This window comes from Ciconia boyciana, chromosome 5, assembly GCF_034638445.1.
Source record: "Ciconia boyciana chromosome 5, ASM3463844v1, whole genome shotgun sequence".
Classification (NCBI taxonomy): Eukaryota; Metazoa; Chordata; class Aves; order Ciconiiformes; family Ciconiidae; genus Ciconia; species Ciconia boyciana.
The window spans coordinates 63397688-63420012 of NC_132938.1; positions in this window are offsets into that span (position 1 = coordinate 63397688).

Sequence of the window (22325 nt, forward strand, 5' to 3'; positions counted from 1 at the left end):
GTTCCTTGAGAAGGCACAAGTTAGGCTTAAATTTTGAAAATTACCTGACCTTAACACAGCCCACTCCTGAAAGAAGAAGGAATCCAGGGAGCGAAACACTCCCTTTCCAGCAGCATGTTAGTTCAGCAAGTCTTTTGGAAGCCTGCATTGGACATGGAGAACCTTCTAGTTGTAAGAGCTTCCCACTGGATTTTATGGTTTTCAGTCCAAAGCTAACAGCTTTTGAAGATCCTCCTCCTACACTCTGTTCTCCTTTGGCAGCCTCTACACTAGTCATATGGAACAAGGGATGGTATTTCAAAATGTTGTGGTTAGCTTGTACAACCCTATTGACCATCTTCTGAATGAAAATTATGGCAATATTACACATGCCTGCTGTCTAGGGGGCTTTTAAGAATTCAGAATCATAAACGTTTTGCCTTAGGCTATGAGGTAAAGTTAGAAGAATGAGATCTTAATTTAACAAAAGATTTTTTGTCAGATTAATACAGTCTTTTGCTTGATCTGCAGCTCTGTTAAGAGAAGACAACAAAATAGGCAGATGCCAGAGGACAAAGAATAATGTACAAACAATTATAAATGCCATTCTTCATATTAGTAGCTCAACCTTGCTTCAAAAGCTATATTCAGTTCCGGGTACTTGATCTCAAAAAGGATAATGCGGAAATAATTGAGGTTCAACAAGAATGAATAGGGGTATGGAAAAATGCTTGTAAAAAGGGAGGTTGAATTAGTTGATGCTTGAATTAGGTGTGTGACTGCTGCAGTTCAAAGTAATGCTGAATCTGTCATTGATCTTAATTGAACAACATCAACGACCAAACCAATCAAAGGTGACACAATAAAAACACAGAAAATAAAAAAAGAATATTATGAAGGGGAACCTGTAACTACTCTTCAGAGGAGGAACTAGGAACTGTAGACAGTAGCAAGTAACCTTAAACCCTCTGATGAAATGAATGTTTCTGCACAACATGCACAATTAGATTATGCTTCTCATGACTATCAGAAGCTTGAAGGCCAGCAGCCTTAACAGGGGCTAGAAGAAGAATGACCGTTTTATTAAGAAGGTAAAGAGCCTGAGTTACAGTGGCACTTCTAAAGGAGCATCAAATTGTAAAGGCTTTGGGACTCTTGCTGACACTCAGACCTTGAGGCATTTAACATCTTCTACCTGACAGATGAGGTTAAACATTAAGGTTCAAATTGTATCTGCTGCTTTATGAATTTTTACATGTAAGATGACATCCCCTCTCCCAGGAACAGGAGGTTGTGCTGTGTGTTCTGGATCTGCCAGGCAGCTCTTGAGTTTCTACAGCGTGGCAAAAGAAAACTCACCTGGAGTCTGTTTCTCCTGAAACCATTGCCATTCAGCTGAGGACACTGCACTTGCGCATTTAGTGATTTCTGATATAGTTTAAGAAATTCCTCAGCAGGCTTTGTCTATTCAGTAAAGATGGAAAGGAAGTTCTGTCCGCCTGGACTGTTGTTTGGTCAGGGAAATGAAGCAGTGTTTGTTCTCATGACTTTCCTTATTTTGATGGTCTGCTTCTCCTCCTCGTCCCTTAGCCCCTCCCCACAGCCACACCCCAATCTTACTTTTAAATTGTATTTGCTCCCCTGTCCCATTCTGTAACTCATCTTTGCAGGCTTGATCAGTGTCATTCCTTTTTGTCCAGTCACATGGTACCATTCTCAAAAGGAGCCCTGTTAAAGCCAAACAACACAAGCTCCCATTTGTGTTTTCAATTACACATGTGTATTAAATCACCACCAGCAGTAACAGAACTAACCCCTGTCTGCACCTTTCAGACACAGGTGAGGCATTCTTTGATGTCAGCTTTACAGGCTCCTGCTCTTGGCATTGCACGGGGGCTTTTACTGTCTATGGCTGTTATTGGAGACAAATGTCCATTTCCTATTCAGTGATCCTAAGACAATGTATAGTGGCAGGTATGTTTTAGTTAGCTTATTTTCCAGGGGTTTTGTTCCTTTTTGACTGTTCTTTTGCCACTGTTCCTGTCTGTGGCAACCATTTTGTCTTCTCCTTGCCACCAACTTCACAAAGTGCTTTTTAATCATAACACTTTTCAAGGGATTGTTTGCTTTTTTATTGCCTTTAAAGAGTGGGATATGGAAAAGGACGTAGAAACTCAGTCAAAACTAGGATGGAGGAAAAAATAGGAGAGAAGATGATGTTTTTAAAAGGATTATCTGGATGAAAAGGAACTGTAAGGAGTAAAAAATATGACTCTTAATCTGTATAACGTTCTGACCCAGGATTTCTAGCATGGTAGGTTAGGTAACCTCCAGAAGTCCCCTCCAAACTTTTTAGATGAGTCCGTGTTTCATCATGTCGTGTAGCTATTGCATGGGCATTAGAGCAGTATGGTTACTGCCCGGCCAAGAGGACAAGGATTTCTTTTGCACACTGTCTTTGCATTTCACCCAATTTAACACATTTCAAATTTCTTTTCAACTTAACCTTACTCATGAATTCTGTGAGTCTTCCCAGGGATATAGCAGCAGTATCATACTACTGTTACTGATGTGAATGAGCTCCAGTTTAGCATAGATTCTCCCTTACCCTATTTTCAGAATTTCTGAAGAATAAATGATATCAATACATTTTTAAGAGCTCAAGCTTAGTATCGAATTTGGTAAGTTATAAGCACTCAGCATATTTTGTTCATAATGAGAAAATTTGGTGCTGCTCCTGTCACTGCTGCAATAGAGCAATTGATCTGACATGTATAAACTCATAAAGTAGGAGGAATGAAAATGTTACTAACATTAGTTAGTGATGACTGTATTTCACCACAGGTGGATGTAAAAAAACCCGAATTCGTGAGTTGCTTATGCTGAACTGTCTTTTTTTCCCCTTAAAAAAAAAAGAAAAAAAAGTTCTTTTCTAGACCCATGAAAGCAGGATGATGCTTTTGATTTATTGTAGCAAGGCCTTAAGTTTGTGACTGCTACTTGTAATCAGAAACAGTGTTTTGTTTTGGTTTTCTTTTTTTTTTTTAACAATGTTCTGTGTTAGGATCAGGTGATTGATTTGATTCCAGTTTAGTTTTACTTGTCAGATTGCATAATGTAACCATAGGATAGGATGAGTGTAGGAGATGCATGACTAGCTTTGGCTGACTCAGAAGCTGTCCGTGCCAAGGGAATTTTATAACTTGCTGCTAGAAGAAAGTGAATTTTCAAAAATATTGCCCAAATTTTTACTTGTGTCTTAAGCAAACACCTGTATTTACATAGTCAGTCTTTCGTCTGTAAGTCAGTTATGTGAACACATTCATTTCATTCCCCATCTGCCATAATTGTTCAGGAGGCATCCACAAAGATACCAACTCTGTTTTGTTGTTAGATGTTGCTAAAAATACCAAGTCTTCTGATAGTGAATTCCAAAGGTTAGGAAAGAATTGTGTTTAAAATAAACAAAAGACAAGCAACAAGACCTCCCTTCCTTTATCTATGTAAAACCTACTGCCTGACAATTTTATGGCACTTCTTCTAGTTTGGGTGATATGAGCAATAAGGCCTTTTGATTTTACCATTTATAGATTTAACTCAGTCTTTTATGTAACTTCCAAGTTCACCTCTAAATTAAACAGTTACAGTCTTTTCCCTTACAATGATATATTGAGCATCTCTGACTTTGTCGATGGTTTTCTGGCTGGTTTTTTGAAACCCTACGGCAGGATATGCCCTGTTACTTTTCCCCTGATATAATCTGCTTTGGTCGCAATAAATGGAGTGAAGTGTAGGGTTTTTCTGCCACCATTAGGGTGGGAGGTGTACTGCAGCAGCTCAGAAGCAATGCTGGAAGGGCCCGTAAAAAGACAGAAAAATAGGGACTGAAGAAGAACTTTCTTATACTTGAAGAGCTTTCAAAATTATGTAGCCAAAATAAAAGACGCTAGAGCCCCTTGTTCTTGTTCTGCATTCCAGAATCAGGGCAAAAGGGCATAATTGCAGGTAAAATAGCAATGGGTACGGTGAGTGAAAACTTGGATACCCACCTACTATAAGTGGAAAAATTTAGTAAGAACACTGCATTTCCCTATTGGAACCAGCAAGTGGCATGAGAGCAGATTATCAGCTGAGTTTCCCGATAAAGCAAGCACTTGGCTGTGACTAGTTAGGAATCATTGTATAGCTAAGTTAGATGTAATATCATATCCAATCACTGAACGGAAGTTGAGTGCCCCATCTTTGTAAATTACCTGCCACGAATGGCCTGCATCGCTCTCAGTCCTCTGAGTTCACGGTTTGTCCTAACACGTCCGTAAAGCTTACTGCAAGTCCAGCCACTGCCTGAATGGAGTTCGAGTCTGCCAGTGACTCCTTGGCTTATCAACCAAAAACTGTCAGCTAGTAAAACTATGAGATGTATTTCCAGGGTCCTGTCTTCACCAAAGACCTAATTGGTCAGCGTGCCACTTACCCTTCGAATCAACCAATGTTACTGCTTCACCCATCCCACAGTAAAGGATGACATGCTTACTCAAGTTCATAACATAAAATGGAGTCACAAAAAGAAATAAAATGTTTTTGGTGGAGTACCTTCAGTAAATGCGGAAGGGTATAAGAAAAGGCCAACCTGAAAAAAGACTTCTGTTATATTATGTATATTATCTTATAGAAAATGGGTATGTAGAAAGATGTTTTCTGGGAAGGGGCTGTTCTTTTATGAACCTACTTGTTGCATGACTTATATAAAACCTATAGTACATTACCTATAGGTCTTCAATGCTGAAAGATCAATGCGTTTCCTTGAAAGAAGACATTGCTGTGCACCTACCCACAACAACTAAAGACTTGAACTAGCTCTTCAGAACTATTTCAAGACTTCAGGAAAATGTGATCCCTTCAGAAGAGCTCGATGCTATTCAGTAGTGTGTGGTTTGCATGGAGAAGTCAGATTCTCAGATTAGTACAGCACCATGAACATTTCCATGCCCCCTTCCCTCCTCCCCAGTGTCCTACCTCTGTCAAACTGGCTTTGAAAAAGATGATTGAAAGTACCACTGATGCTAAGGAGGGCATTCCATAGCCTTTGGAGAGCTTTGGATGAGGCCAGAGAGATTACCCAGTTGTTTAAGAGCCTGATAACAAGCAACATTTGCTGCCCCAGAAAGTGTGAGTGCAGGCTGGCAGTCCTGATATGACAATACTGTGCCTTGACACTTTGATCCCTTGAGTACTTTTGTTCTCACAATCAGCCTTTTTTTTATTATTTTGGGGTGTTTAAAAAAAAAAAAAAAGAGTTATTTGCCTTTTCTTTTATACAGGATATAAACAGCCACAGGTGGAAATGTCACATTATTGGCATTGATTTTTGTAAATTTGTGTTATATTTGCTTTCATTGCAATGAGGAGTTTGTTATCCCTCAGGCTGATTACTAACATTTTCCCAGAAATCAGTATAAATGGGTCTCAAGATTCTGAGATTTGCAGTCATTAAAATATGAAGTAATCAAAGATTGTCTTCTCAAAACTTTAAAGAAAGTATGTCTAGGAGGAATCATTCCTATTTCTCAAAGCATCAGACAAATGCCCCTTTACCTTAGTACAGCCCAAGAGAATCTGGATCAGATCAAGCATCCGTTCAACCCTGTATCTTGTATTTTCTGGGAGCAGTGAGAAATGTTCAGGGAAAGAGCACTGAGATATAGGATTAGATGATAGGGTGAAGTCATATGTCACACAGAGTCCTCCCACTGCTAGTCCTGAGGAGGACTTGTAGCTCTCCCTATACTCCTTCCTCCATGGCAGTAAAAGTATCAGGCAGGGAAACTTATATCACACTTCTGACTCAGCTGCTTATCAGTTCTTGGCAAGTCACCTCACATCGCTCTGCCTTAGTTTGCCCACCTGCAAAATGGCAGTGATGATGATTTTGCCTTTGAAAAAACATTCTGGGGTCTGTGGCAAAAGGAAAAAAGTATGGATACTTACAGCTGGAGCATTCTCCTTTGTTTCACTGGCCACCTCTAACAGTCTTCATGTCTGTATCTTGCTGCCTATCTTTCTCCATTAAATCTAATCTGAAAATACATTTTTTGCTCTTTTTCACATATTTCTAATTCTCTTTCCTCCTGGCTATTTATTCATTGTTTATCTCTGTAATTTTATTATTGAACAGTTCTACACATTTCTCAAAGAATACTTAAACTGCTATTCTGTATCTAAAAAGTTTTTCTTGTATGGAATATTGAACAAGCCTCACACCTTTATTGTCCCATAGGGTCAGATTTATCCACACTACAGCAAGCAACTAAAATTGGACCTATTTCTTTTGTTTAAATGTGTTGCCTCCTGGATAGCTTTGCCACTACAGGAAGAAAATGCATAACAATTCCTTAGCTCTTGAATTGGCCTCAAGTTGCGCCTCAAGTTGCACAACTTGAAATGGCCTTGAAATGGCCTCAAGCTCTTGAAATGGCCTCACGTTGCACCAGGGGAGGTTTAGACTGGATATTAGGAAATTTTACTTCACTGAAAGGGTTATCAAGCATTGGAACAGGCTGCCCAGGGAAGTGGTTGAGTCGCCATCCCTGGAAGTATTTAAAACATGTTTGGATGAGGTGCTTAGGGACATGGTGTAGTGGTGGACTTGGTAGTGTTAGGTTTACGGTTGGGCTCGATGATCTTAAAGGTCTTTTCCAACCTATACGACTCTGTGATTCTGTGATTCTGTGAATTATTCTAGGAAAATAAGCTCAAGTTTTCACCAGAAACTGTTGAAGCCCATCTGGCTATGGCTTGATATGTGTGCATTATCTATGATCTTTCCTGTATAGCAAGACCAACGTTTTGGTCCATGCGGGTCATCTCTTTAGCTTCCTTCTTGAGAAGGAACCACAGCCGCAACATGATGCTGAAGTAGGGCCGGATGAAAGTATAGGCATAGTATGTGTTTGCCACCGCTATAGGTATGATTACAACAGAGGCTTAACATTCCTTTTCTGCTCAGTAAGGTATGTTTCTGTCCTCACCTAAGTGCAAACAATTAAAAGAGGTGGCTGAAGTTGGCAGGCCAATGGGAACAGTAGCTCTGAGGGGGAACATGGCTCTATGCATCTTTAAACAAGGTTAATTCTGCACCCTGCTGTTGGGAGATTTCCAGGGTACATCTAGGAAAGAGGATGCAGGGTTACAACTACAGGAAGGACCACATTACAGGAAATAAGGCCCTGGGACCTTCAATCTTGGCTGCAAAGTGCGACTGGGTGGATATACTGCTCCTAGCACACCGGACTGTTTTGTGCTGGGCAACAGACATGTCTTTGCTGCTTTTCTCGTTTCATTCAAATTAGTACGATTTACATGGTTTTGCTGATCCCTCTCCATTAACTCCAATTCCTTTGCTCAGGATCTCTGGGGATTACCTTCCCTCAACACCTTCATGGCACAATTTGCTTGAAAAATTAGATTTTTTTTTTTTAAACAACTGGTTCCCGACAGGAAATGCACAGGCCAGCTGTGAATGAGTGATGGTTATGAGGGAAACATATGGTCTTTCACTATTGCACCATATTGAAGCTCAGAATTTTTTATATATATATATATATATAAAATTTTAGATACATCATATATATATGATGTATCTAAAATTATTATATCATATATATTATATCGTATATATTATAAATATATAATTTTAGATAAATCACATATATATGATTTATCTAAAATTATTATATCATACATATATTATACCATATATAATATATGTATCACATATAATATATGTATATATCATACAGCTTTCCTTAAGCTCCCTCCCTTTCCATGCCTTCCCCTTCTCCAGAGGTGCTAAGATTTTATGGCAGGAAAATTTTTGAAAAAGCAGCTGTCCCTTTGTAAGTGTTGTTTCCTTGCCCACATTTAGTACTAATTGGCCTTTTCTTGCAAGCACTGTGATGACTAGCCTTCTTGGATAATGTATAGTGAATCCCAGGCTTACATGAAAACATGCATAAAAGTAATGGAAAATGTCTTGCAGGGCTTATCTCTCTTAGATAATGGCAGGAAGCTGATACCAGTAAGAAAATTCTATAGTACTACTTTATTCACTAAAATTAATCAAAATTCTGAGAATTATGCTTCTTCTGGCAAAAAGCAAAATAGCAGACACAATCAATTCCCTGTGAGGTTAGGTTTTGTTGGTTTTGTTGGGGTTTTGTTTTTGTTTTTTTTTTTAATCTAGCACTGGATTTTAAGGACAGTATGGGAATACAGAGAAACCCTTATTGTAGCATCAATAGTATTGAACCTGCCAACTAAACTGTCCGGTCCCTTCCAACTGAAACCATTCTGTGATTACCAAATTTGTCACCTGCAACAGTGCATGTAAAGAGGATCCTTGGGAGGCCTAGCTGTTTGGGAGGTTTCCTAGACTGCATAAAGGAAGTTGAGTAAGTTGACATGTAATGATTTGTCATTGATTTGGAAGGCAACACTTCCTTTTGGTTAATGGGATGATAAGGCAAGACCACTTTGGGGTGTGTAGATTTATTGGCTTGGAAGTGGCTTAAAGCTGCATGATGAAAACATTTTCTTGAAACACTTCTGAATTTGTGTTGTTCTGATGCTGAAGATCAATTAGATCTTTGAGATTTGTATAAGGTCTTTGTGAGGTTACTAGTAGTATTAGTGTGGAAGCAAGATAAACAAATATGAACTGATATTTCACCAGTGCAATAAATACTCCTAATGTATAGTGGTATACATATGACAATTTAATGCTTTAAATTAGTATGAAGCTGAAAAGGTACCCGAGAGTGTATCTGAGGGGATATAAGCATTTTCAAAAGTCATACCTTTGAAATCTGCACACACTCTTCTGCCAAAGACAGGATATTGTGAATAAAGAAGGGATAACAAGCTGTTAGACTAGCTTTGTGAAAGTAGGTCTTTGATCCTAGTAATAACACTAATTTTACTTCTTCATCCTGTTTAGGTAGCCCTATGATTTTAATAATAGTTTTAATAAGACTAGTCAGAAACATTTAAGAACAGTAATCCTTGTGAATGGGACTCTTCCAAAGGCAATGGTCAACAGCTTGTAGTATGGGCTGCCTATCTCCCACACTGGTCAGGGGAGTTCCTTTCTTTTTGTAGCTCTCTCTCATGCCTGTTGGCTCTGTGCCCACAATAGGTACAGCTCTGCCAACATGGTGGACATTAGATGGTGATCAGAATCCTACTGCTATCACCAGCTATGTCCATGCATGTCTAGGCTCTTCATGGATCACATCCACAAGTCTCACTGACAGGGCTTGATTGGGTCATTGCCTCCCCAACAAAGTAGGCACAACTGTTTCATGTGGCCAGTTTTGGATCTCTGTCCTCCATAATTGTCTTGGCTGCCAATGTGCACACCCAGAAAAGCCCTCACTCCCTTCCTATACCCATGGGCCAGAGAGTGAGGGATCTGAAGGTCACCTGCTGAAGTGTAAGACAATGCAATCATACAAAATGTCTCTGAGAGACCAGGGCCAAAAGGGAGGCAGAGACAGAAGCGAAGGTGTTGTTTCAGAAGCACTAGGATGGGAGATATTGGAGGTGCAGGTTGTACTCATGAGAACCTGGCAATTACTAGATGAACTGTGCTCTCTGTTTCCATTTTCTTTGATGTTTTTCAGGATTTGGTCAACAACAGCAGTATTTTTGATATGTATAGCATTTTTGGATGGGAAGTAGGAGAGTTAATTAAATGAAGATTTTTAAGAAACCATTTTCCTCTGGAAAGACATTTTTATTAAACATCTTGTTCTAGCTCTATCCACTAGATAGGTAGCATAACAGAGAGAAGCTGTTCTTGGCAGGAAATATTAAGAGAGAAAGGTGAAAGCACCTAGCTGTCTCAGCATAATAACTTCCCCAGAAAAGTAATAGACCACAGTGCATAAATTCTGCTTTCAGTTTTCCTTCTTTGAGAGACATATATTCTGCTGTGGAAGCTATCCAGTTTATAGGAATTGTTTTCAGGAAAGGGGGGATTTGGTTTGGGTTGGGGGGCAGAACTTTTCTTGTATGAAATTTATCTCAGGCCTTTCTGTATTGCAGCTGTATAAAAAAAATGCTCAGAGTATGCATGAATATCAGGACTAGAAAAATTCCACTGAAATATTTCTCCCCACACTCAATTAAAAATTTTAAAAGTGGTTTATAATTGAAGGAGAAAGTCCTCCACCCCTCATTCAAGTGAAAAAAATAGATACTTCAAAATAGAAAATTAGTGCAGTTTCTGATTCACAGGAAACCATACAATCAAAAATTCATTTACTTTACCTCAGGTGAACTAGGTGACTCTAGATAGATTCCTATCCATTTGAGCTAGCAATGCCAGCAGCACATCTGAATCAGCTCTAAGGTCAGGCCTGCCACAGCTTCAAGTTTTGCAAAAAACAGTCCAGAGTGAAGAAACAAATGGAAAAAACTTTCAAGAACTTCCAAAGGTGGGGAAGTTGGGGTGTAGTCAGAGACAGTAAGAAAAAGGGAATGATTTTCCATTTTATCTGCTCATGGGTTAGTACAGTTTTGAGCAACTATTCTGAAATCGTCAGGCAATCTCATTAGCATTGCTTTGCCTCTGAAGTAACTACCGAGTTGTATCCTCAAATACATATGCACAGTTTAGGTTGAATATCATAACCTTATGTAATTTCTGATACTGTAAATACTCACTGCTTGTAGGGACTTGTCTAGTTTTTGATTATTTTGGGCTTGATGGGAGATAGATAGCCTAGCAAACTATATAGATCATTAATGGTGTCATTCATAAATTGCAGCAATCTATCCAAATGATCTTCCATAACTTATGCTTATCCCCAAGGTACTACAGACTAAACTATACGCACTGAAGAACAGCATAATGGCATTGCTTAGCAAGCCTGAATAATGAATTCCTAGGGGCTAAATTCAATACTGCAGAAACTCCAAGGAGGTAATGGCATTACACCAGGGTGAATTTCTCCCCATTCAACTAAATACATCTGATTGAAAAAGTTATGTATGAAGGCAGTAGAGCTTTTGTTGACTAACAGGGAGAAGGGCATTAGATTTGCTTTCTCCTTTGAATATCTGAGGTGTCCAGAAAGTGAAAATTGCTTCCAGGGGATAATTGCATCACAAAATGCATCCCAAATTTGCATGAGAAACACACACAAACACACATTTTAATTAGAGAAAGTTTTCAAAAGAGTCAAGATTTCAGTTTTCAATTTACTGCATTTTCACTTGTCAACAAGCAGTAAAAATCCATGGCCAAATTCAAGGAGACCAAATCCTGACTTTCATGCTCCTTTATGTGCCTTTTTCCATCTTCTCCTGGAAACTACAAGCGAGGAAGATAGAGAATACATGCATGGACTTTCCAGGAATCTGTCTACAGACAAGAAAATAGAAACAATCAGGCTTGCAGGTAGCAACCTGCCAGTTTCCATTTTTCCTCTGAAAGACAACTTTGTCCAGCACAACTACAGTTTTCCAGTGAAAACATTTAGGCTTGTTAGAAGTGAACTTTTAATTTTGAACTGCACGTGCACAGAAACATCAGAGGAACTGTAATCACCATCCTCAACAACCAGGGAGATTTAAAAAAAACAAACCAAACCAGAAAAATCTCACACCAAAAATCCCCAAACAAACAAACAAAAACCCCACACCCCAAGGACTAAAGAGAAATTTGCTTTCTTAAGCTTTCTTCGCGCATTCTTGCAGCCACACTCCACATATGGAGGGCACCATATCTTATTGCAAGTTCAAAATTGTCCGAGTAGAGGAATCCAAGTGGATGTAAGGGCAGAGGGAAAGAGACGAAACTGCCTGTCTTCTAGTTCCCTTGTAAATCTACAAACTCTCACACTATTGCTTAACAGCAACAGCTGGCTGTATATGTGACCACCTAATGCCACCCTCTTTCAGGCCATGTGAATTTAGAAGGACACAGCTTTTGCAGTATGTTACTTTAGCTTTGGAATAAGTGGCAAGGTTTTTCCCTAATAGTTACATGTCAGGATGCCTCACAGAATAACAAATATATAAAAGCTTTTAACAGAGGACTTTTTTAAAAAAGGAATGCCTTTTTTGTGGAACAAGTTTCAGAGATGATGAATCTACTTTGTACAAACCACTAAATAATAGTAATGGAGCAGAAGACCTGCCTGTAAAGAAATTAGAGAGGGACCTAAAAAGTGAGGTAGCAGGAAAACTTAAGATATTGTGCTTCATTTTCTCGCTGTGCTGTTTCAAATTTCCATTGTAGTAGGTGCAGCTGCAGTGGAAAAATAAGTTAGAAGAGAAGAAGAGACAATAAATGGCATCCATTTTGAGGAGCTGCATCTTAAACTACAGGAGCAAAATGAAAATAACTAGAAGCTAGTACTTGAGTAGGTTCACAATAGAAAGATGATTCTTTTATATGGAGTGTATGATAAAAATCAGCAATGCTTTAAATCATGAGAAAAGAATCATGCTCTACTCGGTATAACTAGTTTACCTACCATAAATCTGGATAAAATAACACTTGATTGAATAAATATGGAAAATATTGAGATATGAACAATTTTCTCACGGAAGAAGAAACTTGACAAAAATTGGAAAAGCATTTTCCAATGGTTGCTGCTTAGGTAAAAAAGGTAAGTTTGCTTTTCTCAAAGTCACACTTTTCCTTCTAATTGCAGTGAGCAATACAGGTGACTTGCTAGGGTTGTGCTAGCCAGCTTCCTACAGTAAATATTTCTATTGAACTCCTATTTGAATTCTTAATTTGAAAGGGCCAGAAAAGGGCGACGGACTCCAGAAAGACAGCAACCTTGGCTACTAATGAAGCACCTTTCATGATTCTCGAATTCACTGTGGGATGAAGCACTATTGAATTGATATACTTCAGCAGTCAGTGATCCCAGGCCAGAAATGTTAATTATTGGTACCACTGGAGATGAAGTCATGATGCCTTCGAAGGCTGTGTATATCTTGACTTCTACTAGTCAGAGTAAACTTTGTAGAATAATAGATTAGCAAAGACAATCTTTAGTTACCTATTTTTATAGTCTCATGTGGTAATAAATTTATTTAATTATTTACTTACTGCTTAAGGTGTACATTTATTGTCCCAAAGAGGTTCTGTTCAGCAGTAGACACATAACATTTATATGGATTAGGAGGTTTTTTCCATTATGAAAAAATGTTGGATGATCTGTATGGCATCTGGAACACAGAATGGGTAGGATTCACCTCATCTAATTTTACCTGTGATTAAAAGAGTGGTAAGTATAAACTAATCATCTAGGTCCTCTTTGTAATCAGTGGAGAGAGCACTACAACCAGATGAATCACCATCTGGAGGGTTGATGTCTCATTCTGTCTGTAAAGAAAGTCTAAAGTTAAAGTTAAGGGAGGTAAATCCCAGCCTATCTGGATTATTTTAAATTACATAATAATTTTCTTTTATTTCTCCCTCAAAACATTCATTGAAATGACCTTACACACTGATAAAAAGTTAACCTCAGCTTTTTGGTGACCACTCTTGCATCGGTTAAGCTTTGGGATGGCTGTAGGTGCTGGTGGTCCCTGTCTGGTGATTATTCTTTTTGGCAACAATCACCCAGCCACAACTTGTTAGGCAGAACATGGCAGAGCATCCTTGCTGAATGACTTGCATGCAGCATGTGTGGTATGTGCTGGAATATGCAGCCTTTGTAAGGTAGAAGCTGTTCAGACACAACTTCCTCATCCTTGCTGCAGAACTGATAATGTCATTCGGTGACATCAGTTGGTGTTCTTGTATGGGATTACAGATTGCAAGTGAATTCCTGCAATGTGTGAAAGAGTTCATGTAAAAGCTCCCATTCTTTTCCCAGTTTGGACAAGATCTGGTAAGTGTGATTTCTTTTCATGAATTCTAGGGGTGCCACCTTTCTCTTGTCTTCAAAGCTGGCATTTTTAACCCCAAAAAGGTATGGCAGTCATACAACTTGTATGTTCTATACGTTTATCCCAAAGAAAGGTGCTATTAATGAATTTTAGTAAATCTTATCCAAGTACCATGACTGTGTTGGGCAAATACACTCTAGCTAAAGCCATAACAGAAGCAAGGGTAGTTGTACCTTCTGCAGTGATTATGACTTACATTTTTGTGTCCATTACAGAGGCATGGGAGGCAAACCCAGTAACATGTCCTTTTTATGAGATCATGTAGGAAGGTTACTTTCCTTATGGTGATCTTGATTAAATGTTAATAAAGGAACTTGCACGTTGCATCTAGAAATTTGTCATGTAGCCTCTCACATTTCTTTTTCTGTTGTTCAAATGTGAATTTATGGAGGTTGGTGTATTGTTGGGCCTACTTGAAAACTGGCTTTTGTGACCTATCATTATGTTATTGGAATGAGTGGTTTTGTTAGGTCCTCAGGTGTATCTCCAAGCAACTTTACTGATGTCTCCCTCCAAACATTGAATCAGTCATCAGGTGTATGACTTTCTACATCTTCATGTATTGCCAATGACCAGGCACATTCCTCAGGCTCTGCAAATGTCTTGTTAACACCATTTATTCTTTAGACTAGGCTCATTTCATCAATAATACAGACAGATGGCTTGGTGTGGTTTCACCAGGAATCAGATTCTATCTTACCCTTTATTTAAAGTTGCCTTGTTTGGGTTTTTTTATAACAATCCATCTGATGTTGCCATGCACTATGAATGTAGCTGTGAGCTTTGTTGGTTCTTTTCTGGTCTCCAACTTTCTGCTTCAAGCAACAGTTAATATGTTTCCAAATAAATTCTCATCTGCTATGAAAATTACTTAATTTCTGATGTATTTACAACCTCTTTCTTTCTGTAGGTATCTGGAGAAAAGAAAAAAAGAAAAAGAAGGTAATTCTATTTAGTCATCTGGACATGAAATCTCTGATAAAGAGTCTAACCATCAGAACCATATGTGTAAACATTGTATACTTGCTCCCCTATTCTCTATGCTCTGAACTATAACTAGTAGATCCAGCTGCCCACCTATTCCACCCATTTGCAATAGCGCTGCAGCATCTTCTCAGTCCTTGCACACATTAGGTATCTGCATGACTTCAAGTTGTATGGCTGCATTGTATCCCTCTTATCTCAGACAAGTGCTTCAGTTCTCGTTAGATAGCTGCTGACAGTTCCTTGTTCCATGCTTCCAAAGGAGTTTGAAGACTCAAGGTGGAAATTATTTCCAAGCTGCTCTAAGAAAATTCTTCATATATGACATTGTGCATTGGTTATAATGACAGTGTCCTTCAGAACTGCAGTTTGATTGCAAATCTGGGATGCACTCAGAGGCATATTCTATGCATTAATGTCCCAAACTGACAGTAGATTGGTCTTAAGTAATTTTGAAGTTGCATGAATTATATTTTTCGGTTTGCTTATTTGGCAGAGTGTTTGTTGGCTTTTCTTCTGCTGCTTAATGCCAGGGATGGCATGATTATGCTTCAAATTCTCAATAGAATTGCAGGTATTGTGAACACCACAGAACTTTGCCAGCATTATGCATACAGGAGCAGAAATCCCCCTGATACGCCATTATTGAGTTTTTACTTTGGTAAGTCTCTTGGAGAAACTCCTGCAGTGGAAAGGTTGTTGCCTATAAAAGAAGACTAATAACCTATAGACTAAGCCTATCTGATTCAAATTTTGACTCAGATGACAGTTTACTGCCTTTTCTCAGAGTCAAGTGAGTGTTCATTGAGTTGAATGGAGGTACTGCAATTGAAAATGTTAAAGGGTTGAAATAATCTAGGACTCTTGATTTCATTCCTTTCTATATCATCCTTTCTCATCTGGATATGTGACTCTGTCTGGGCTAATTGCTTTTTGGATTACTGAATTTGCAATTGCATGCTGTAAGGGAATCCTTCAGAAGGATAGTTGGGATCAATCACCCCAAGCACTTTATGGTGACCATATGACCTTAGGGACCTTGTCACTCTTCAATGCACTCACAATATGCCCATTAATACTAATAGGAATCACCCATATGCACAAGAGATGGAGAGACTTCTCTATATGTTCAAACAAACAACTTCTTGGTGGTTCATTATTCTGTTCCATTGCAACAGGAGGTTTCTGCTCAGTAAATGCCTACCTCAGTGATAGACTTAAGGGAATGTATTTGATAACTGGAGGGGGGAGGTGGGGAAGAAAGCAAAAAGGGAGGGGGAATTGATCAGAGCATAAAACTGAAAGTTAATAATTAAGTGTACATAGTGGATAGGATAAAAGACGGATCATTCATAGAAGGCATTAATGTAAATGACTCCAGTTAAGCACAAATTATTTTGAATAGTGTGTTGGGCATAAGGAGTGTGTGAAGATCCTTCAGAGAATGAAAGGATGTCTCCCAAAGGGAAGAGTTATGTTAAAATCACGATTCTTCCAAGATAGATGCCTTCTTAGGAGTTTTGGTCTTTCTTGATTGATGTCTAGGAAACTTGCAATTTTCCCACCCTCATGTCTTCTCTTACCTGGCAGATCTTGAGTACAGATATTTCTGCAACAAGTGCATGCCTCTACTGTACTCCATGTACAGAAGTGGTAACTGGGTACCTTGCAGAACTGGTCAGAATTATTACCATTTTTTTCACTGAAAATTGTAAAAGGACAAAACAAAACCATTGCTTCCAGCAATGTTCCGGCTTGTGGATGAAAAAGTAAGTAATCTTTCAAGACTGAAACTGCTTCCTCTTTCATTGTTTTACCAACCCCATTCAATGAAACAACCCTAATTTTCAGCCCCCACAACATTTATCAAAAATTATTGGCTAAGGAGGAAATGCCCAAATAAAACCAGAACACAGTTGTTTTTAGCAAACTAGTTCCCCTGCCCCATTATTTTTACCATTTTCCACTAAATTCAGAAAGTCTAAAAAAACCTCCCCACAACAGTTTTGTTGAAAAGAGAAAGCATGTTTCCAGCTGTATTGTCAGATGGACAGCAGCCTTCTTCAAAGGGTTTAACAACTTTACTTTGTGTGGGGAAAAAAAAAAATGGAAGACAGCAAGTAAAATGGGATTTTCATTTCACTGTAGTATTTGCTTCCCCAAATCCAGACAGCAATGCATTCAGTAAACTACTTCTCAGTATAGAAAGGCATCTACAGTAACAGTCTGAAATTTCCTCCTGCTGGAAATGTCCAATTTATGGTCAATATTTTTCACTAAACCTGGAAATTGGTAACATAATTTAGATGAATCTGGGGAAAACCTCAGCAGCAGAAGGATCCAGTTACCTGCTTAGCAGACTTTGGGGATTTTGCCTCCATGCAGTTTAGACCCACATTTTCTCTTCACCAGGACTTGGTATACTTTAGAGTCCAGTGACTAGGCCAGGTAGAGACAATCTTTTCAAGAACAGACATATGTCCATCTTTTTAAGGCCTGATGTGACCGGTCTGTCTTTGCATTTCATACCATGGCACAGAAGACATGTTGTCTGTGGCTTATAATTTCATAGGACTGCCATCCAGTGCTGTCTTTGGTGACAATGGCAGACCTGTCCATGTAGGTCTGTGACTTCGTGAGTCTCTGGTTCCCCATGACTGGCATTCACATTTAAATACACATCATTGTTCCTTAGTAGTACTTTATCAGTGCTTCGCATGAGCATGTATCATAAATGCAAGTTGTGACACTAAGAAAAATTATATCTTGGGCCTGTTTTACAGATTTCTTACTTTCACAGGGGAAGCCTGAGAAGGGATTTTGAAAATGTGGTCTTTGACTAATGTTTCTGAACTGCTGGTGGTAATAGACCCATAGGAAATGATTTGTAGAAGGTGTTGCCAGTTGGATATCATGGTAGAAATGCCAGGAACCAAGTAATGGTATCTGACCTGCCCATCCTCTCCCCAAAACCTCTGTGCATTGCTCAGGAATTGGGCTTTCTGCTTCACCATGCTGGCAGGTGCAACCTTCCTCCTTATCATGCCAGCAAGGAGGCAAGAGACACTAGCTCCATCCTCCACTGTGTTGAAGACAAACACTAGTGGAGGTGACGCTCAGTGGCTGGAAATGAATAATGTCTTGTAAGCAAAAGTGTATAGCAGTTTGGGCAGGTGGACAGGGATCTTTCTGTAACTTGGACTTTTGTCTCTCCATATCCTGAGTATTTGGATGATGGGAGAGAGAGACCTGAGAGACCTCATCAGATCACATGAAACCAAAGAATTCCTAGAGGGAAGTTCTTAATTTCCACACCATGTTCCTCAGGAGGATGTGGTGGGCTGTGGAGTAAGGTGAGGGAAGAAAAGGCAAACCCACCTGAAAACTGCCAGGGCACAAACCTTCGTAGGGGTGTTGAACTGCTGGGCTGCTGACCGCTTTGGAATGATTTTTTTTCTGTCTCCCTGTTGCAGCTGTGCCCTATTTCATAAGTAATTCATAATAATTTAGACAGCAAGAGACACATTGGTTCTAGTGCCTGGTGTATTCATCTGGGGTGAAGGACAGTGTCAGCTTTTTCCTCTGCCTGATTCATTACAGGGATCTCAATGTGAGTTTCCTACATTCCTAGATACTTACTCGTTTCTCTACTCCTTTTGCTCGATAGCCTTGAGCAAACTTAACTGCTTTGTTCCTTCGTATACAATCTGGAAGTCTTACATGCCAAACAGATATTCATGTTCATGAAGTACCTGAGAATGCGATGGTAAGTATTATTACTGGCAATCTAATATATAATATATATATAAAAATACAAATTTTCTTGTACAGTGCCTTAGCTTACAGATTTAAAGAGGATTTTTAACTTGTTCTATATCTGCTCACACATAACTTGAAAGACAAACATCAGAAATAAGAACTGGTTGTATAAAATTAAATTGGATGGTCAAATGGAACAGAAGGACATTTTCTCAAGAAATATGTTGTTGTCTAATAGAAAGTAGTACACAAAATAGATAAACACAAAGACCAGTGATCCAAAACCTTCAAAACAAAAATGAAAGCAGGTATATATAAATGTTTTATGGAAGGGTCTGGGTTTGTGTGTTTTCAGAGATGATCTGTTCCTCAGAATAGTACAATGGTGTTTGTTGAAATGCTTATGGAGTGTGAAACTGAGCAGTTCCCCAAAATCCTGCTGCAAAGGAGGACATCTTTATCTCTACTGTATGTGTGACTCATAAGGGACAGTGGCGATGCTCTACCTTTTTGTGATGTTTATGAACATTTTATTAATATTTTATTTGCATTTAATAGATGTTCCACCAATTTTTCCTTACATGTTAATAAGCATTTGCTAAATTTTTAATTCCAGTGGCTGCAAACTGATAAATTGTTTCTAATAAAACCTTTCAAAAATATCCTTTTTTATCTTTCACAGGCTTCAAATATATTTTTACACACATTAAGGGAAAAAGACTCTGCAAAATTCCTGGATTTTTCCAATAGAACATTTTCAAGTTGTTCTTCATCATTTATAGCTATCCTTTTAGGGGTGAAGCATTACCTTTTGCCTATAGAATTCCTATAAGAATTGTTTCACTGGCTTAGATCAGTGGTTCACATAGCCCAGAGATGCTATTAAAGGTGGACACTTGAGCCTGGCTACTACTGGTGTGTGCACAAGTATATTCACTCTCACAGGCAGGGTCTTCCTTTGACTTCTGAAGAAATTTCAGCTTTTGGACTCGCTACTTTGTATTCTTCTGGTCTGCTTCTCACTGCTGTACCAGATGCTCCACTGGTGGATGCACACCCCCATATATTTGAAGAATTTATATTGTAGACACTGGAAGATGAAAGAAGAGGAGGAAGGATCACACTGTCTTAATTTAGTCACCCAATTTAGAAAGCTTAGAAATGCTTTCTGGAAGTCTTCTCACAATACTGTAGAGAACACCTACCAGGAAATTCAGATGTGGGAAGTGGCCCATGGTAGATGCCTTTGTAGTCTAAAACACATGATAAATATTCTGCTAATCTAAGAGAATTCACTTTGGGAGCAGAAACTTTTACTTCCTTCACCAGAACAAATCTAGGAGAAAATGTCTTCAGTGTGCTCTGAAGGGCTGACAAAGAGGGAAAAATAGATGATTGTTTGCTAATTCATCCAAATAATTTGTTATGATATTGCACTGAGACATGAGGAGGGTAGAGCTCAGGGTAGAGTTGACTTTAATTTTAGTCACGCCTTGAGCTAGCCTAGAAAAAAATCTGTGAGGTGTTAGAAAAAAGATGTAAGACCAATACACTGCCAAAAGTTACTACTGTCTTTCCTGGTGAAATGTGTTTCAAAATAATTGTTTTAATGTATTGCTGCTTGTATATTTAATAGCATTTGAAAAATCTACGTTTTGTCCATGTCAGACAAACTAGACTTTTTCTCTTCATTCTGAATTTGAGTATCACTATGTAAAATTGGTAACGATTACGCATATATGAGATGACACCAGAAAGTCTATGCCAGCAATGATATTAATCTTAGCTTAGCAGCACTGGTAGAAATCTATGGCTGATGCAAAAATCTATCTGATAATGAAATTATGTCCACGAATTTAATCATGATTACTTGTACCTGTTCACCTTCCTACTCCTCATCCTCTCTCCATTTCCAATGCTACATGTTCCAAACACAGCCAGGCTGAAGATAACCTAAAAAAAGAATCCTGTAATTCATCCACCTTTGCAGTTTACTGTAAGCTTACTCTGTCCATGGCAAAGTCCCCTTCCATGCTATTGTACAGAATCCAGCAATCCTGAAGAGATTTGTAAAATACTTGCTGTGATTTTTAGAAGTTGGTAAGGCTTTTAATGACTAAAGGGGCTAGGTTATGTGTTTAGAAGGATAGCAGAGCCCAGGGTCTTGCATGTTGGCTTTCCAGTGGAGACAGAATCATTGCTTTTCCTATTTGTACTCTAATATGCTTCATTTAAAGCTATGCTACTAATTCAGGAAGAGAAAGGGTCCAATAACATGCAGGGTAATCTTTTCCTCCAAGAATTTTAGCTCTGTGCTAACAGCAGCTTCTCAAGAATAACTCAACCTTGAGTATTAACCAATTAGAGCTCAGAGAAAAATCCACTGATAGAATTGTCCCTTTCTTCTAAAAATTTTGTCTGAGCTCAAAAATGCAGTGTAGCAAGTCTGCTGAAAAATCAAAACTTGACAGCATGCTAGGAATAAGAATCAAGAAATGTTTTTGTAATACTTCCAGCTGATAGCTCCTATCAACCATATATGATAGCTCCTATCCAACCACAACTGAAAATCTCCCATCCAAATAAAGGCATTTAATTATACACAGTGAACGCTACCTGGCTAGACAATCTGTGTGTTTGAAGTGTGTTGGACAAAGGTACCTCAAATGTGTGTGTGTATGCACAAACCTGTGCACACACAGTTAATGGGTTTTCTTTTCTTTCCTGGAACAAGGCTTTCTCAGCACATTGAGTTCCTTGTGTCAAAGTGAATTTTCAAGTACTACTGATTTAGATAGAACTGACCTTATCAAATAGTGTTGTTTGATCCTGTCCATTCTGAAATCTGTAACATCTACCACCAAAGTCAGCTTTCTCCCTTCCCTTGTACAGCCTCCGTCCCTTTCCACCATTGTAATGAATGTCTTTGGACACACTCCAGCACCTCAGTATCAAGAAAAAAAAAAGAAACCACGTCCAAAGAAGAGCAACAAAGCTGGTGAAGGATCTAGAGAACAAGCCTTATGAGGATTGGCTGAGGGAACTGGGGCCATTTAGTCTGGAGAAAAGGAGGCTCAGGGGAGACCTTATCACTCTCTACAACTACCTGAAAGGAGATTGTAGCGAGGTGTGTGTCAGTCTCTTCTCCCAAGTAACAAGTGATAGGACAAGAGGAAATGGCTGTGCCAGGGGAGGTTTAGACTGGATATTAGGAAAAATTTATTCACTGAAAGGGTTATCAAGCATTGGAACAGGCTGCCCAGGGAAGTGGTTGAGTTGCCATCCCTGGAGGTATTTAAAAGACATATAGATGTGACGCTTAGGGACATGGTTAATGGTGGACTTGGTAGTGTTAGGTTTACATTTGGACTCGATGATCTTCAAGGTCTTTTCCAACCTAAATGCTTCTATGACTCTATTATTCTTTTCAAATCAGTCACTTAAATTTCCTGTATTGCTTAAGAGACAAATCTGAGTTACAGCAGATTCAATTCCTCACCTAATTTCAGATTCAAATGCCCCTTAAAAGGGCCAGCATTAAAGAAAGGTTAGTGTGTGTGTGTGTGTCTGTGTCCATGTCTGTCTCTCTGTGTATGATGTTGGTGGGTAAAATGGAGGCAAGCAGCCTA